The sequence below is a fragment of the Astatotilapia calliptera genome, chromosome 18 (assembly GCF_964374335.1).
Source record: "Astatotilapia calliptera chromosome 18, fAstCal68.1, whole genome shotgun sequence".
Classification (NCBI taxonomy): domain Eukaryota; kingdom Metazoa; phylum Chordata; class Actinopteri; order Cichliformes; family Cichlidae; genus Astatotilapia; species Astatotilapia calliptera.
In genome coordinates this window covers 8,528,791-8,544,055 of record NC_137439.1, presented here as the reverse complement: position 1 = coordinate 8,544,055, position 15,265 = coordinate 8,528,791, and the positions used below count along the sequence as shown (strand labels likewise).

The following is a 15,265-nucleotide window of genomic DNA, read 5'->3' as shown; positions in this document are numbered from 1 at the left end:
ACACACATTCACACACTGGCGATGGCAAGCTACATTGTAGCCACAGCTGCCCTGGGGCGCACTGACAGAGGCGAGGCTGCCGGACACTGGCGCCACCGGGCCTTCTGACCACCACCAGTAGGCAAACACGGGGTTAGTATCTTGCCCAAGGATATTTGGCATGCAGCCTGGGATCGAACCACCGACCTTCTGATTAGTGGCTGACCTGCTCTGCCACCTGAGCTACAGCCACCAAAGTTCAGTGGTTTCTTATCTGGGATACATGACGATGATGATTAGTGAGGCTTCAGCAGGAACTGTGGCAGGCCAACCTATATGGACTCAATCTCAGTAAAAAAAACAGCATTTAAACTAAACTGCAGTTTCATTGTGTCTTCCCAGCAGTTATCAGGTTGTTTCTATTTCTGCCTCTGCATCTGATTTGGGGAGTATGTGTTGTATCCTTGGACTGATTGCTCTAGTTGTACATTTATTTTCTCATTACTCTCCACCAATTACTCTGCACTGTCGTTGACCTTGTAAAAAGACTTCGGAGGGAGCATTTGGGCGCATTGTTGAGCTTAATTACACCGAGGTTTCCTAATTGCTCTGTCATTTTGTCGTTGGATGCTGCTGCTTAACTTTTCTGCCACACAATTATTGGCCCCTTCGCTAGCTATAATGCAGTGTTTAACTGGCTCACTGGACCTAAAGGCATGGAGTGGTCTCATGGTGAATTCCTATCAGTTATAGATCATTAATTTCACTTCACTTCAGGTCATTCCAGCTTCATTTTGTGTAAATGGCACAAACTATCAAACCATCTCAGAAACATAATAAGGTCATTGCCCTATATTATAATATTTATGGCTAATGATGTATATGTATAAATATGTATATAAATGTATATCAGGAAATGCACTTAATTTATATTTGCTTTTAAAAGCACAGTGAGTTTAAGCTGAACATAGTTTCTAGCTTCATGGTTTTATTTAAGGCTCTGCTAAAGTAGCTTTGCAGGGTTCACAGTTCACTCTATTCACCTTATAATGGCCTTGGTGCAGCTCCTTAGTTCTTTCTCTCTCTGTTTTTCACTCCACTTTCTTTAAGTCAGCTCTCTTCTGGTTGGCTACATCTCGTAAACCGAAGGTTTGAGAAGCACATGGCTGGGATTTAGATACTCAAACAGCTGAAGCCTTTTGACCCTGATGATAATATATAATAGTCATCCTCTCTCTTTGACATCATGACCTCATGTTTGTGTTGTGAGTGGACATTTTTTCTTGACCATGTATTTTATTTTTGTGTTGAGTATGAGGAACAGATTGTTTGCAAGACATTTCCAAGTAAATTGAGGTCAGTTTGTTTACACTGCACATTTAAACTTGAAGGTTCGAAAACATAAACCCACCCGTTTAAACCATATATATAAATAAAATAACAAAAAAATAAAAGTTTAAGCAAGTATTGATTTGATGATTCACTACATAATCTGGAAAGGTCAACACTACTTAAAAGCTAGTGGCGAACTACTGTGTCTACATTAACAGTAGACGAAGAGTGGATGCTGTTTTATATGTTCAGTCCAAGTTAGAGTCAGAGAGATGTGTGTGACTCTTGGCTTTCTAAACAAAGCCAGTTTAGGTTTTTCCATAAGAATGTCCTATTTACATGGCAGTCCAGTAACCTAGTTAACCTAATCAGGCCAAAGATGTAATGACCTCTTAAATGCAGGCTGTTTATTACATTTAACCACTGCAGATCTGTCTGAGAAATGGAAAGTGAAGTTGAAACTGACCTGATATGATTTGGTTTATACTTGATTTGGTGTGTTTTGTTCCAGATGTTTTAGTCATGGAGCACTGTGCCCTATCGAATGTCTACCCTCTGTGCCTGTTGTCTGGACATCTGAAAAAATATCACAGATAATTTTTATCAGCTTCTGAACCTATTTTTAGTCCACGCTGACGGGCGTTCTGGTAATCAGGTGGTGATGACAGATTTGTTTTGCGCAAATGTGTCACTGAAATAAAGTCTGTGCGGAAGAGGAAAGGAACAAATGGTATTATATGGTGCTGCTATAACATAAGCCCCCGCACCTCTGCAGTATTTTCCTCTGATTTACAGTAATCCTTAAACTTCTGTGTGCTGCCTTGTTGTTTTCTGGGGGGTGTGCTGCCAGTGAAAAGGCCACATTTGTCACGTCTCAGACATGACTCACTCTTTTTCCGGTGCCCACTCATTATTGAGGTCCACTGCATTTAGTGCCCATTACATCTATAGCTCTTTTAGATTTCTTTAATGTTTTTTATGCATTGAATCTCCAGTTTATTTAAGATATTAATGTTTCATGTTTGTTTTTCTTTGTGAATCATCGTCTTCCTCCTACTATTTTGTCCTCTATCTTTTGTCTCAGCCCTGAAATGTTTGCATCTGGTTAGTTATTACTTTCATCTCATGTTTGCCCATAGATGTCCTTTTATGTGACTTTAATATTGTACTTTAGTGGCAATATTGAGTCATCTTACAGTATGTAGGTAGTCTTTGATGTAGCTTTAGTCTGAACACCGCCTCTTTAATCAGCCCTATCTCCAATTGATTTCTCACCCACATGTTTGACTTTAGAGACGTTGTCGATGTATAACGGAAGAAAGTTTTTGTTTTTTATGACTCCTGAGATAGAAAACAGTTGTTTGTAATGACCTCAAGGTTTTTATATCAGTGTTAGCATTGTGTTTGTGATTCTAGAGGCTCTTCTGACCTCTGCAGTTGTTCCAGGAAGTCTTTAGGTTTATGACCAATGACGGATTTTTATATTTTTAGTATGAGAGAACTGTTCTGATTCAACCTTTGTATTCTAGTAGAGAGGCTGCTATTTTAATTGTGGCTGATTCTCATGATGACTGTTTTCATGTATCATTTAGTCTATAGATTGCCATCAGATGATAAAACCAATAGTAAAAAAAAAAGATCCAAATACTTTTGGCTCTTTCCTGCAATCAGCTAAATAGAACTATTTAATGTTCACTTTTATTCTTTTTAAAAATCTTATACATTTTAAAGCTCCGTGTTGTTTCTATCTCAGATGGCCTGGTTTTATTAATGTACATTTTGGTTTCATAGAGTGTCTAGCATCACACGTATGTTATAGAAGGCTAAAGCCGTATAAGGCTGTATTAACATTGTGAAATATAAGAAAACCGGGGACCCCATTTGTGAGTGGATTATATATTGTTTTTTTTGTTTTTTTTTAAGTTAATTGTTATTTGTTATTTTTGTTTAACGGTCAGTTTTTTTTAATATTCATTGGGACAAAATTTAAGAAGTTCATAATAGATATGATGTAATACTGAGTATTTGGTGAACTGTAGATAACTATTGAAGTCCATGTGTGACAGGGATTGCAGTCATTACCCATGAAACAAGGAATTCCCAGTGAGATTGTTGAAGGACTTCCTGCCCTCTGGGAAAACTTTGACTCGGGAGGTAGAGTGGGTCATTTACTAATCAGAGGATTCGATCACTGAGTTATTCAGTGAAGTGTCTCTGGATGTGCGTGGTAAATGAAGGCAGCCTAGTATGGATGAACAGTATGGATGGATATGTGAATATTTATATGGAAGTGTCGTATTTAAAAAAAAAAAAAAAAAAATTACTCCAACTCTGTATTACAAGACAAACAACGCTTAAGGCCACTGACTGACGGATCAGTATAATAGTCTCAAAGAAATGTATGTATTGATGCGTTCTCAGGCTTCCTGTGTTGGTAAATTTAACTGACATTTTAACTGTTTCATGCATGTTTTTCTTTTATTTCAGTTAGCTTTGTAAGTATTCAGTATTGTTTCTGTTTTCTGTCTATTGTCAGCCATTTAGCTTTGACTGAATAAAGTCTACTTAGATAATTGCAGCTCCCCTCCAAGCCTCTTTATCTTCACTCTTGCTGAATCAAGTGCTTCATGGCTGTGGTCTGTCACTGTTGTCTGGGTTAATGGATGCATAGCTTCATTCAATGTCAGTGAATGGACACCCAACACATTTGGACTGCTTGAAGGACCCCAGTCAGTGTTTGAAGAAATAATACCCAGTCCTGTCTGGATTTGTTTTTTAATGTTTTAGTGTGCCCAGCTGGGTCAGAGTGCACAACAGTGAAGCTGTGTCTGTCTAATAATAAGATCAGACAAAATGTGTACAGCGTGGCTGTACAGTATTCAGTGGTTTATCAAATTTTATGTCTCTTTATTTTTAGCTTTTTTTAAGGTTGTAATAAGTTTTGGTGTTCAAAAAAAAGTTAAAGTGATTTATGTTAGTTGGAAATGAAAAATGTAAGGTTTTTCAGACTGACCTTTCACCTGTGTTTACAGATGGTATATTTACCTTTCAAGTGAAAGTGTGGCGTTTACTATCTTTGTTTTACAAAGCCAGATGTTACAGTGTTGGCATAAGAAGGTGGAATGCTATAAACAAAGCTAGCTTAGGTGACTTGGCTTGTGAAAGGCAACCATAGATGGTATTTGTATATCACATGGACAGAGATACCTGTTGATTACTGCTAACATAAAAATAAAATAGTGCTAGAATTTAATCTGCTGAGAAGATCTAAGCACACATTTCTTGGATGGGCTTTTGGGCTGTGTTAACCCCACATAGTTTCATAAAGCAGAGAATTACCCATGTCGACTAGAACAGTGTACCAGGCTGGAAACGTGTCTGATTCATGGTTAACTGTGAGCATTTTAAGGGAATTATATGTTTATATAGTTTACATACTGGTTGTTTTATGTGATCAAATTGTGATAGATGTGTTGTGATTGTTGTTTTAGTGGACTCTAGTTGAAGAACAGGCTGTGTCCCGTTAATGTTCTCTGATGTTCTGCTGCTGAATGGGAAATAAACCGAACGTGTCCTGCCTGTCGCCGAGGGATTACTACAACAACAGTGCGCACACACATGCACAGCCATCTGCCTCATCACTCACAAATCAATTCAGAGTTCTGCTGCAGCCACACTGAGGTTAAACAGTATCTGACAGTGAATTAAAGACTTCGTTTGCTTTCAACAGCCTGATGGCACGTCAGACGTTTATCTTGACTACGAGAAAATGATAATCTCCGTCTGCGGAACACTCATTTATAATGGTGTAAATCACACACACACACACACACACACACACACACACACACACACACACACACACACACACACACACACAGTGAAGCTTGATTCTGCATGTGCTTGTCAGTTTTTGCTTGATAAAAGACTGAGGGGTCCATAAATTGAGTTATTGCACAGGTGATAAACGGTTCTACAAAAAAGGCCTAAAAAGCTGAGAGAAAGGATCAGACAGGTGCACAAAGCTGCAGGTGTCCTCTTGTACTGTCTCCCTAACCCTTTAAACCACATTTTCCTATTTTCAGTTCAGCAGGAAATGTTTGGCATGCTGTATGGGCAGCTCTGTTGACATTTTCTGCTGCTGGCATTGACGAGTAAATGTTTTCGTCAGTGTAGCTGTCTCCACCTCCGCTTGCTTTGTCCCTGACATTTCTGCATTTGTTACGTTAACCACAAAAAGTCTATCTTGGCAGAAAACCACTGAAATAAATTATAAAGGTTTTGACTTGCGATCCATTATAGCACCAACAAAGGCAGAATTTTCAGGGGTTTAATTTTCTGCAGGAAAAACTGCACTTTTCCCCCAAATGAGCTTAACTAAGAATCTTTAATAGTTCTGTACAGCTTGTGTAAGAAACCCATAGTAAAGCTAAGCCGTGTTTACATCATCTTACTGTAATGATCGTAGCCTTTGTATGTGTATATGTATGTCCTATTTCCTCAATAATGGCTGGGCTGTAGCTCATGTGGTCATTGGAGTACGAATAAATGTAAATTATAGATAGAGAAAACTGTAGAAAAAAGTGCTTGTATGAATAGTTGTGATTTGGTGAGCGAGGCATATACAGCAGATGTATATGTTTCTTTTTGGGGGGAGGGGGATGTTATGTTTTTGTTTTTTTTTGTTTTGTTTTTTTTTTATCTATGTTAACTAAAAAAAATACTATAGATTCTTTTGATTTTCATTTCATCTCCCCCCTGCAAATGTGATGTTACATTCTCAGTTTGCTTTGTTTCATGGTCATGTCATACAGGTCATTAGCCAATGAAAATACCCCTGATTAACCTCCTTTCTAACATAAACAATTACCTAAACAATACGTTTGGAAAATGTTTTATTCATTATGACCCTAAAGGAGTGACTAAGCCCATAAGTTCATCAGGAACAGAAGTCTGGGCTGGGGCCATTTTCCCATTGACCTTCTGTGGTCTTTTCACAATCACGGGAGTCAGCCCCTGGCAGCAATTAACAGGAATGCAGGTTTAAAGTTCATTTAAACACACTGACTGCCAACAACAAGCTATGTGAAAACCAGTTAAAACCCACACCTCACATATCTACATGGAAGGACACATTCCCAAAACAAGCTCAAATTTGCAATTTATAGTTGACTGATATATGCTGATGACATGACTCATTCAGAGTGTCTGCATGGGCAGTTTTCACAGTTCACTGTCAGGGTTGAAATTTGGTTAATTTAAAGGCGCATGAGTGATTTGTTCAGCATAGCAGCAGCCTGCTGCTGTGCATCACACAAGCTATTCGAAGGAAAGGGTTGGCACTGGGACACACTGTGTGAAACCACCTTATTGAGATAAAGTCACCAGAATTTCACACGTAAATCATACATAATAGAGAACAGTGCAGAAATTAGTTGAATTAATTAAGAATCTTTCCTTAAAAAATGACTCATAATAACTGCTTTGTTTGCTTTTTAGCTTTTTAAGGCAACTCTGTGGCTGAAGCTTTTTAAGGCCAGCTGGAATAGTAGTGGTCTTGTAACCAGAAGATAATGAGGTTAAAAAAATTATTGAAAATAGGCCAGAAACTCTCTCTCTTTCGTGAACCATGCATCACCACTTAAATGAGTCTTTAAGCAAAGCATTTAATGCCCAGCTGTGCTAATAAAGTTTTTTTTAAAAGCACCAAACAGTAGGAAACTGTTGCTTCAGGCCTGAGAGTGTGTTCATTTATAAATGCAAAACAGATTGATAAAAGTAGATCCAGTCCACTGTGCTGTAGCGTCTTAAGTTAAATGGGTAGTTTAAATAGAGTGGAGCAGACCTGAGTGTGAACACCTGGATTTGAGTTCCCACATCTCAATCTGGGCTCTTTTAGTTTGCCTACTGTGGTAATATGAGTAAGATTTGCAGTTGATTCAAGTTTTAGAGATTTTCAAATATTGTTTGAAAAAAAATGCTAAGGCTAAAGATGTTGTTGGGCATATTTGGCTTTACAGAAAACACAGGCGGTTAGTAGTTGTGATAGCCTGATGTTATCATGTTATAAAAGTGGCGTCAGTGTGCGATTATCTTGCAGTACAGCACATGTATCAAAAAGTTTTATTTACCTCAAACCTTATTTTTTTGCAGTAATCCAAAATCTTATGGAAAAAGTCAAAACTTTGTAAAGACTCTGGACAAGCTTAGTGTTCTTAGGAAACCTACTCAGGTTCATAACGTGCTCTGTTTATTGTGGCTGAGAATCAGATTCAGTGAACTGGTCTCTAAGCCTGTGGAATGATATTGTGACTGGGATTAGCTGAGCAGTAGGACGGCACAGATAAGGAAGAGTCTCTGTATCTTTGCTTCATATCTTCATCCTCCTCATCTGTGTTGGCTGGATTGACAGAGCTGGATTGAGATAACAGGCGTCAAGATGTCAGCATCAGTCAGTTGTGATTTAGATAGCCTGCTATGATGCAGTCCTCCATTTATCTATTTAAGATACAATGAAGCGGCCCAGAATAGGATAATCTCAACCACAGCTTGCTTTTCTGTGGTGAAAGTGAAAACATCATCTTTTCAATCTGGTTTTTCCCTTTTATGCTTTTTGTCTAAAGGATTTCTTTTTTTGATACATTTTCAAAACCAAGATAACAAATGCACTTTCCAGGCTAAACAAACACTACTTCTCTTAGCTGTTCTTAAAATCCCTCTTTAAATATCTAATGTTTCCTACCTGGCAACAGGATGGTTGGCTCGATGTCTGTGTGTTAGATAACAACATTAAATCCTCTGCTGGAGCCCGGATTGGAGGAGAAAGCTACATCTACATCTTCGGAAGTCACATCCATTTGTATTATGTGTCCTGAGCAGTGACCACACCTGCCCCCTTGCCTGCTACCCTCTTACATAAAAACACACACACACACACACACACACACACACACACACACACACACACACACACACACACACACACACACACACACACACACACACACCTTTATATATAATATTTATACATGCCAGCTGTCCTTAATGGACCCCTCCAGCTCTCAGCCAACCGCTGTGCTGGAGTATTAGCATCATCAGCTGTGACCAGTCAGGTACATGAAATTAGAAGATTAATCGGCATCTGCAGAGTCTTAAAAACAACACTATCCACATCCTTTATCCTAAGGCACCTCTTCAAATATTACCCATTGTATTTTTAGACTTTATTAGAAGAACACATGTGTTAATGTGGGCACAGCTGCAAGCCCATGGAGTGAATAGATGACCCTGAGTAACACCAAGCCTGTTTCTGCTCATTTGTTCCTCTGTTTATGAATCTCATTAATGTGTGTGAGAACTTTACTGCATTGGATGGAAAAAAAATAAATAAATAACATGTTCACAATTTCTCTGGTTTATCAGCTTGTAGAGATTTCCCTAGTTCCCTATGGAAAAGATTGGCATCAATATTTGGATAACGTTCAGCCTTATCCATTGGACTGTGTTTAAGTAGTTGACCTTCCTTAATTGACTGATTAATTATACAAGGTATTTTTTCCACTTATTTCCCTGTAATATTTTTTAAATCCAGCACCTAACCCAGTGGGGACTCATATTTAAAAATAAATAAATAATTTAAAATAATTAATTGATTCAGAATGTTGACATTGTTTTAGTAATTAATCACATCACTGGGGAAAAATGCTTAAAACTACACAGGTTCACTGGTTTCAGTTATGTAAATGTGAGTATTAGCTTTTTCCCCCCCTCTTATTATCATGTTAAATTAATTGAAATGAGTCATTTGGAGACGTTACCTCAAGATAAAAGAATCTGCAGTAAGCATTTTTCACTTGTTAATTTTTTTTAAGCCTACATTATTAATGTAGCTGATGGTGAGACCAGCCATGATGTGTACTTGGAGATGGTGGCACTGAGAAAAAGACAGGAGACTGAGCTTAGGTAGAAGAGTTTGGCGACTGTACATAAAAGTTTGTCAATCCTTGCTTATACCAATGTGACATATAGATGACGGCTCAGTTATCTGCAATAAAATACCAAGAAGCCTTTTTAAGTTAAAGATGGATTTGTAAATGTGATATTTATAAGGTGTAGGATAGTATTGTTGAAAAGGATAAGATTGACCATTTGTAGGAACTGAACACGTATCTGAAGTTATAACTGTAAATCAGTGACTTTAATAATATTAATGAACATCCTGTAGCATGCTGGGAAAAGTACAGATTTATACTTTCTTTTTGTTTTGTTTTTTTGGCATGTGATTAAAAACAACATTGTAACTGTACCACATACTGAAGGCATTTTGAGTTCACCCAGGTCTTGAACCCACCTCAGGCTGTTCTCTTTTTGTCCCTGCATTGTCTGCTCTTTTCTCCTGTTGAATGTCACTTCTCTTGGGTTGCGCAACTATCTTGGGTGGGGCCTGTGTTTCAAGGCCTTTCTGTGTGTTTGTCCATGGTTTGCTGTTCTTTATTATTCAGTTGGGTCATATTTGGTGAGATTACCTCAGACTACACTGAAATAGGCATCAAGCTGCAATGAGCATGTGTTTTACAATCATGGGGTTTGTCCGGGTGTCTTTGTAACTTTTCCAGACACATTAAATGTTATTTTTGATTGCAAGCTCCTTCCCTCTGTGTTTTTTATTGTTTCCCTTTCCCTCTGTGTTCTTCCTACAGAAGAAAAAATGTCAAGTTTAGTTCACTGCTCGTGCTGTAAAGTTCTCACTGCGTTGCAGTATCTGTGATGTAATCAGCTCGGCTCTAACATAGCCTCCTTTCTTCCTGTTTCGATCAGGTGTTGTCATGCTTCCTAGCTGGTTTCACCTGTCACATGTAGCTATGAATTAAAGTTTACCAGTATACCAGTAACTACACTGATCCCAAAGTAATTGGGTAATTTTGTTTGGATCAAAAAAATGATTAAAACATGAACTTTCCATTGTAACATGAAACCTGTATCCCACATGTGAAGAAAAATGGGGAGTTTTTCTGCTTCCGTCAGCTACATTAGTGCAAAAAGAAATGTTATAAAACCCTTCCAACTACATTATGCAATACACTGTAACCACCGAACATGACCATGTAAAGCACTGCAGTGAAAAACCCCTCCAGTGAAACTAAAAAACTGAATGGACAAGGAAGTAGAAGAGGGAAAGGGCCGGCCTGTCTATTTTTGTTTTTGTGGGCATGATTGTGCATGTGCACACTTGTATGTGTGCACACTAGTCAAGCGCGCACACTTGATTCACATCAAAGTACCTGTGTGTGTGTTTATGTTTGCATGGCCCATATCCCTGCAGGTATGTGGTAGAGCAGGTTCATCTGTGTCAAATAGAAGAGGTAAACGTGGACAGACACACCTCTGCCTCCTATTCCTCCTGCAATACTGCTACGTCTCTTTAGGTTTAACTTTGTTGTCAGGCTGCCACCTAAAGGACGGTGCGACCTTAACCTTTGTCTCTTTGATTGGTAAATTCTTTAAAGCACATGTGTAAACATTTTAAGGTACCCAATTATCGCAGTTTACGCCGTCTTTTGCGATGGGCCCATCGCACAGGCTGATATCGCGATGACAATAAATTTTCGATTTATTGTGCAGGCCTAATATATATATAATCTCTGTAATCATCAGTTTGTAGTCATGATCACAATGTTGCACGTTGATCTGTTTTCAGAGTGTTGCTGAAATGATTTGACTAGAAACCAGACATTTGTTTTTGAAAAGCAGCTGAGCAGTTTTACAGTTGACCCCATATTTACGAGAACCAGGATAACTTTGCATAAAATGAACACACTGCTCTGAATCTCTCAGCAGACGAGTCTAAATATAAACAGCATCTGCAGCCAGTTCTCTCCAGTGTTAGCGCTGATGGATTCACTGCCTGAAGCGGAGTCTTAGGTTCTTCTGTTTTTCCTGGTCCTGATGCAGTTTATCTCTGAGCTGAATAACACTGGGCCGGGTGGTTATTATTCAGACTGCAGGCTGTGCTGATAAGACTGTAAATTTAGAACTGGCAGCATCACTCAGTCCCTTTCGTTTCCCCACCCATTAAGCGGTGCTCTGGCCTATAATAGGAAATTAAGATGCTGAGCTGCAATCAGAACTGTTAATTGGCTGCTGCTGCTGCTGTGTAGTGAACCCTCAGGCTCAGACTGTGGCCTGTACACCGGGTGCTGTGGTTGTACTTAATTTCTGGTGGAACTGTGGTTTGGTCAGCCTGTGTAATTATTAGCTCTGTGTAAAATGGTAAATGGCCTGTATTTGTATAGCGCTTTACTAGTCCCTAACATCCCTAACAACTAGTCCCTTTACACATCCAGTCATTCACCCATTCACACACACATTCACACACTGGTGATGGCAAGCTACATTGTAGCCACAGCCACCCTGGGGCGCACTGACAGAGGCGAGGCTGCCGGACACTGGCGCCACCGGGCCCTCTGACCACCACCAGTAGGCACTTTACCCATTGCCTACTGGTGGACACAACGACCAAGACTGTCCAAGCCGGGGCTCGAACCAGCAACCTTCCGATTACAAGGCGAACTCCCAACTCTTGAGCCACGATCGCCCTCTTTCTTCTCACAGTTTGGTTTCTTAATGATTTCTGTTCGTGCCGTCTCTGAAAATGACCACTGTCATATTTGGAAATATTTGTTTTGGGAAATATTTGATTTTCCTCCACAAGGAAGAACATAAAACATCGTTAAATGTTTCTGATAGTGTAGCATTTCCAAACTTTAGTGCTGCACACTAAAATGGGTTCTTTCTTCTTAATTTAATTTGCCTGCTTGATTTCCCATGATTCCTTATTTTTGTTTTACTTTAATTTATTTAATCCTAAATGTTCATGGTCATTTCAGACAGAATTAAAGAATTAAACATTAAAAATGTTTATCATTTGTTCTAAAATACTTCTCACAGCCCACCTGCAATAACTACAAAGGCCACACTTGTTTCCACTTTTACCAGCTTGTAAACTGTAGAGGGTTTCTGTGTTCCTGGCATTGACTCGCAAGTGGCTCAGATTTATTGTGGCAAAGCAAACTTAATCAGCTGTTCACCCACTGAGCTGCATCGGATGCATTATACAAGCTCTCCTCTTATTGTCTGTATTATAAGATGGCACTTTAAACACTAGGGTTACTCATAAATACCTAATTTTATGCTTCATAAAAATGTCACAGCGAGTGCTTTATTTCGGATATTTCACTGCAGGAATCCCTGTGCAGAAAATGTGCGTAGGTGCTGACACCTGACTCCATTGCAACCTGTACTTAAAGCACAGTGTACTGACAAAGAGAGCAGCTTCCTCATACTGAGAGGTCAACCTCTTAATGTTCAGTGGCTTCAGAGCTCCGTATTGATTAGCTGGTCAGTCTGATAACACCAGATGTCCAGCACCAGCTGCTCAGGGATATACTGCTGCTTTAACAGAGTTAAGAGACTCCCTGTGCATTTTTAATGAGCCAACCTGGCAGTAAAGACTTTAGTTACATAATAGGGGTCTATTTGATAGAGCATATACAGCTTTGGTGATAAGCATGTTGTTCTTTTCTGTACTCCTGAGATGCTCAGATTGGTACAGGCATGAAGGGGATTTTTATTCTTGTGTTTTTACAGAATTGATACAAAAACAAACTCTTGTTTTCTGTTTCATTAGAACTTCTCATCTCTTTTAAAAATACAACCCTTTGGTCTGGCAGTAATACACAAAGTGTCTACTTGTCCTGCACAGATTTGATGGAGTATGTAGAGTGTTACACGCATATTGTCATTTACATAAGATAAGATAAGATAACCTTTATTAGTCCCACACGTGGGAAATTTGTTTTGTCACAGCAGGAAGTGGACAGTGCAAAAGTTATGAGGCAAAAATTAGAATACAATAAGAATAAATACAGTACACAACTGTACAGAATAGAATAAAATAAAATACTATATACAGTAGAATAAAATAAAATAAATATACAATAAGATAAAAATAGAATACAAATACAAATACTATATACAACTGAGTAAAAATACAACGATGACAGAAAGGATTATTGCACTTAGTATTATTGCATATGTATGGATGTGTGTGCTTGATCAGTTAAAGTCTTTATTATGGAGTCTGACAGCAGTGGGGAGGAAAGACCTGCGAAATCTCTCCGTCCCACACCGTGGGTGCCGCAGTCTTTACATGAAGGTAATAGCAGTAAAAGGATGTGGATGTATATCACATATAATCAGAAATGACAAAAATCACCATCATCTAAATATCCTCCTTCGTTCGATTGCAAAAGCTTATAACAACAAAGAAGACTCTGGCCTGCCAAAGTGCAGTGAAGCTAACGTTTGATCCAGCTTCAATTAAACAAATGAAACAAAGTAAATGCACTTAAGGCACTGAGACATGATAGTTGCTGTGTATCAAGGAAAATAGCCTTTTTTTACCTACATTACATGCATGGATCGCATGTGGCTTGTTGCTGTACTGCTAGTAGAAAAAAACAAAACAACACTGCTTTGTTGAATTCGCAGAGTTGTCTTTTTTTCCACTTAAGCTTAAATTTCCGAGCAGCCTTGAGGAAACTGTGTTTTTCGTGGCCAAAACTGAAGTGGGCGACCACCTCTGTGGCTTTTTAACGGTCGATTGACTACCAGGACTTCCCCTTTGACAGATCCATGCACTAAATCACATGTTTGTGCAGCATTATGCAGGAAGACCACAGAACAGTCACCAGTGTTGCACGCTGCATGCAGTAAAGCAGACTGACAGCTTCAATCAAATCACTCAAAATACTAAACAGGGACGATGGCAGTGATCCGTTTGATGAAACGTTTTTCGCGAGCCATTTCAGTCCATGAAGAGGATGACGTATTTACTATTTGTCAACCACTGGAGGTAATTTGTCGTGCATTTTAATTAATGGGTGGAAATTTGCTCAGCATTGCAGAAGCTTTCTACTGAATGCTGGCTGTAACTTTGAAATCTAGAGCTTTGCTTGATAACCCGCGTGGTCAGAAACTTTTAAAGAAAGTTTGGACTTCTGTGAAATGTTTTCACAAATAGAGGGATGAAACTGTTTTAATTATATAATAAGATACAGTATGTATATTGTGGTCCTGTGATACTGTATTGAACAGCTAGCACTTCTACGGAATATCAAGTTCTCCTTGGTACCTCCAGCTGTTTGCTTGGCTCCTGCATATTTCATCCCCATTGATTCCCATGCAATAAAAACATCACAGAGCCAACGTTGGGAGGCCTCAGGGCACTGGCATTATTCATGCCTCTCTCTGCCCTGTTGCTCTGCAGCCGCGCTCCTTCTTTGTAATGCCAACATGAAATAATCATGACAAGAAGCCCATTGACTGGATCACTGGTTCATCTGGGTTTTAAAGGATGCTCTGTCATTAGAGCAGAGCTGTACTACACAGCAATAGAAATGTTCTTCTTTGACTGAACAGGAGCTCTCTTGTTCACATGGCACTTGAATATCACCATATTTTACGTTCTTAGGAGGTTAGACTTGTAATCATGTTTGCCACTGGTTAAAGTGACGGTTACAGACTCACACTTAAAAACATTTGAGTCATGGTTGGTCAGGTTTTCCAGCTTGTTATACAGGAACATTTTTGTAAGTGTTTAAGTATCAAGACCAGATTGCTGCATGTTGAAATTAAAACAGGATCTGAAACGTAACTCATATTTTCCTTGTGAACTTGAATAGCTCAGTCCAGCCAGTATCATTTTTCACTGTCTGCAGAAAGTTCTTCTTCTGAATGATGTGTACGGGGGGACAATGCAAGTTAAAAAGGAATTCTTATCGTTAGCAGTTATCCTGTTAGTTTTTAAGTAAAAATGTCAATCAACACATTAGGGTTTGCCAGTAACCAGTAACAGTCCTTTTCTGTGTTCAGAGTTGTTCAGATGAGGTTGGAC

The 15,265-nt window shown here is 38.9% G+C and overlaps 1 protein-coding gene across 11 annotated transcripts in view; it reads left to right on the top strand.

The window, feature by feature from the left end:
* Window positions 1–15,265, top strand: part of LOC113009932 (rho GTPase-activating protein 12-like) — a 60,989-nt gene that overhangs the window by 30,401 nt on the left and 15,323 nt on the right. The gene's annotated exons all lie outside the window — the stretch shown is intronic.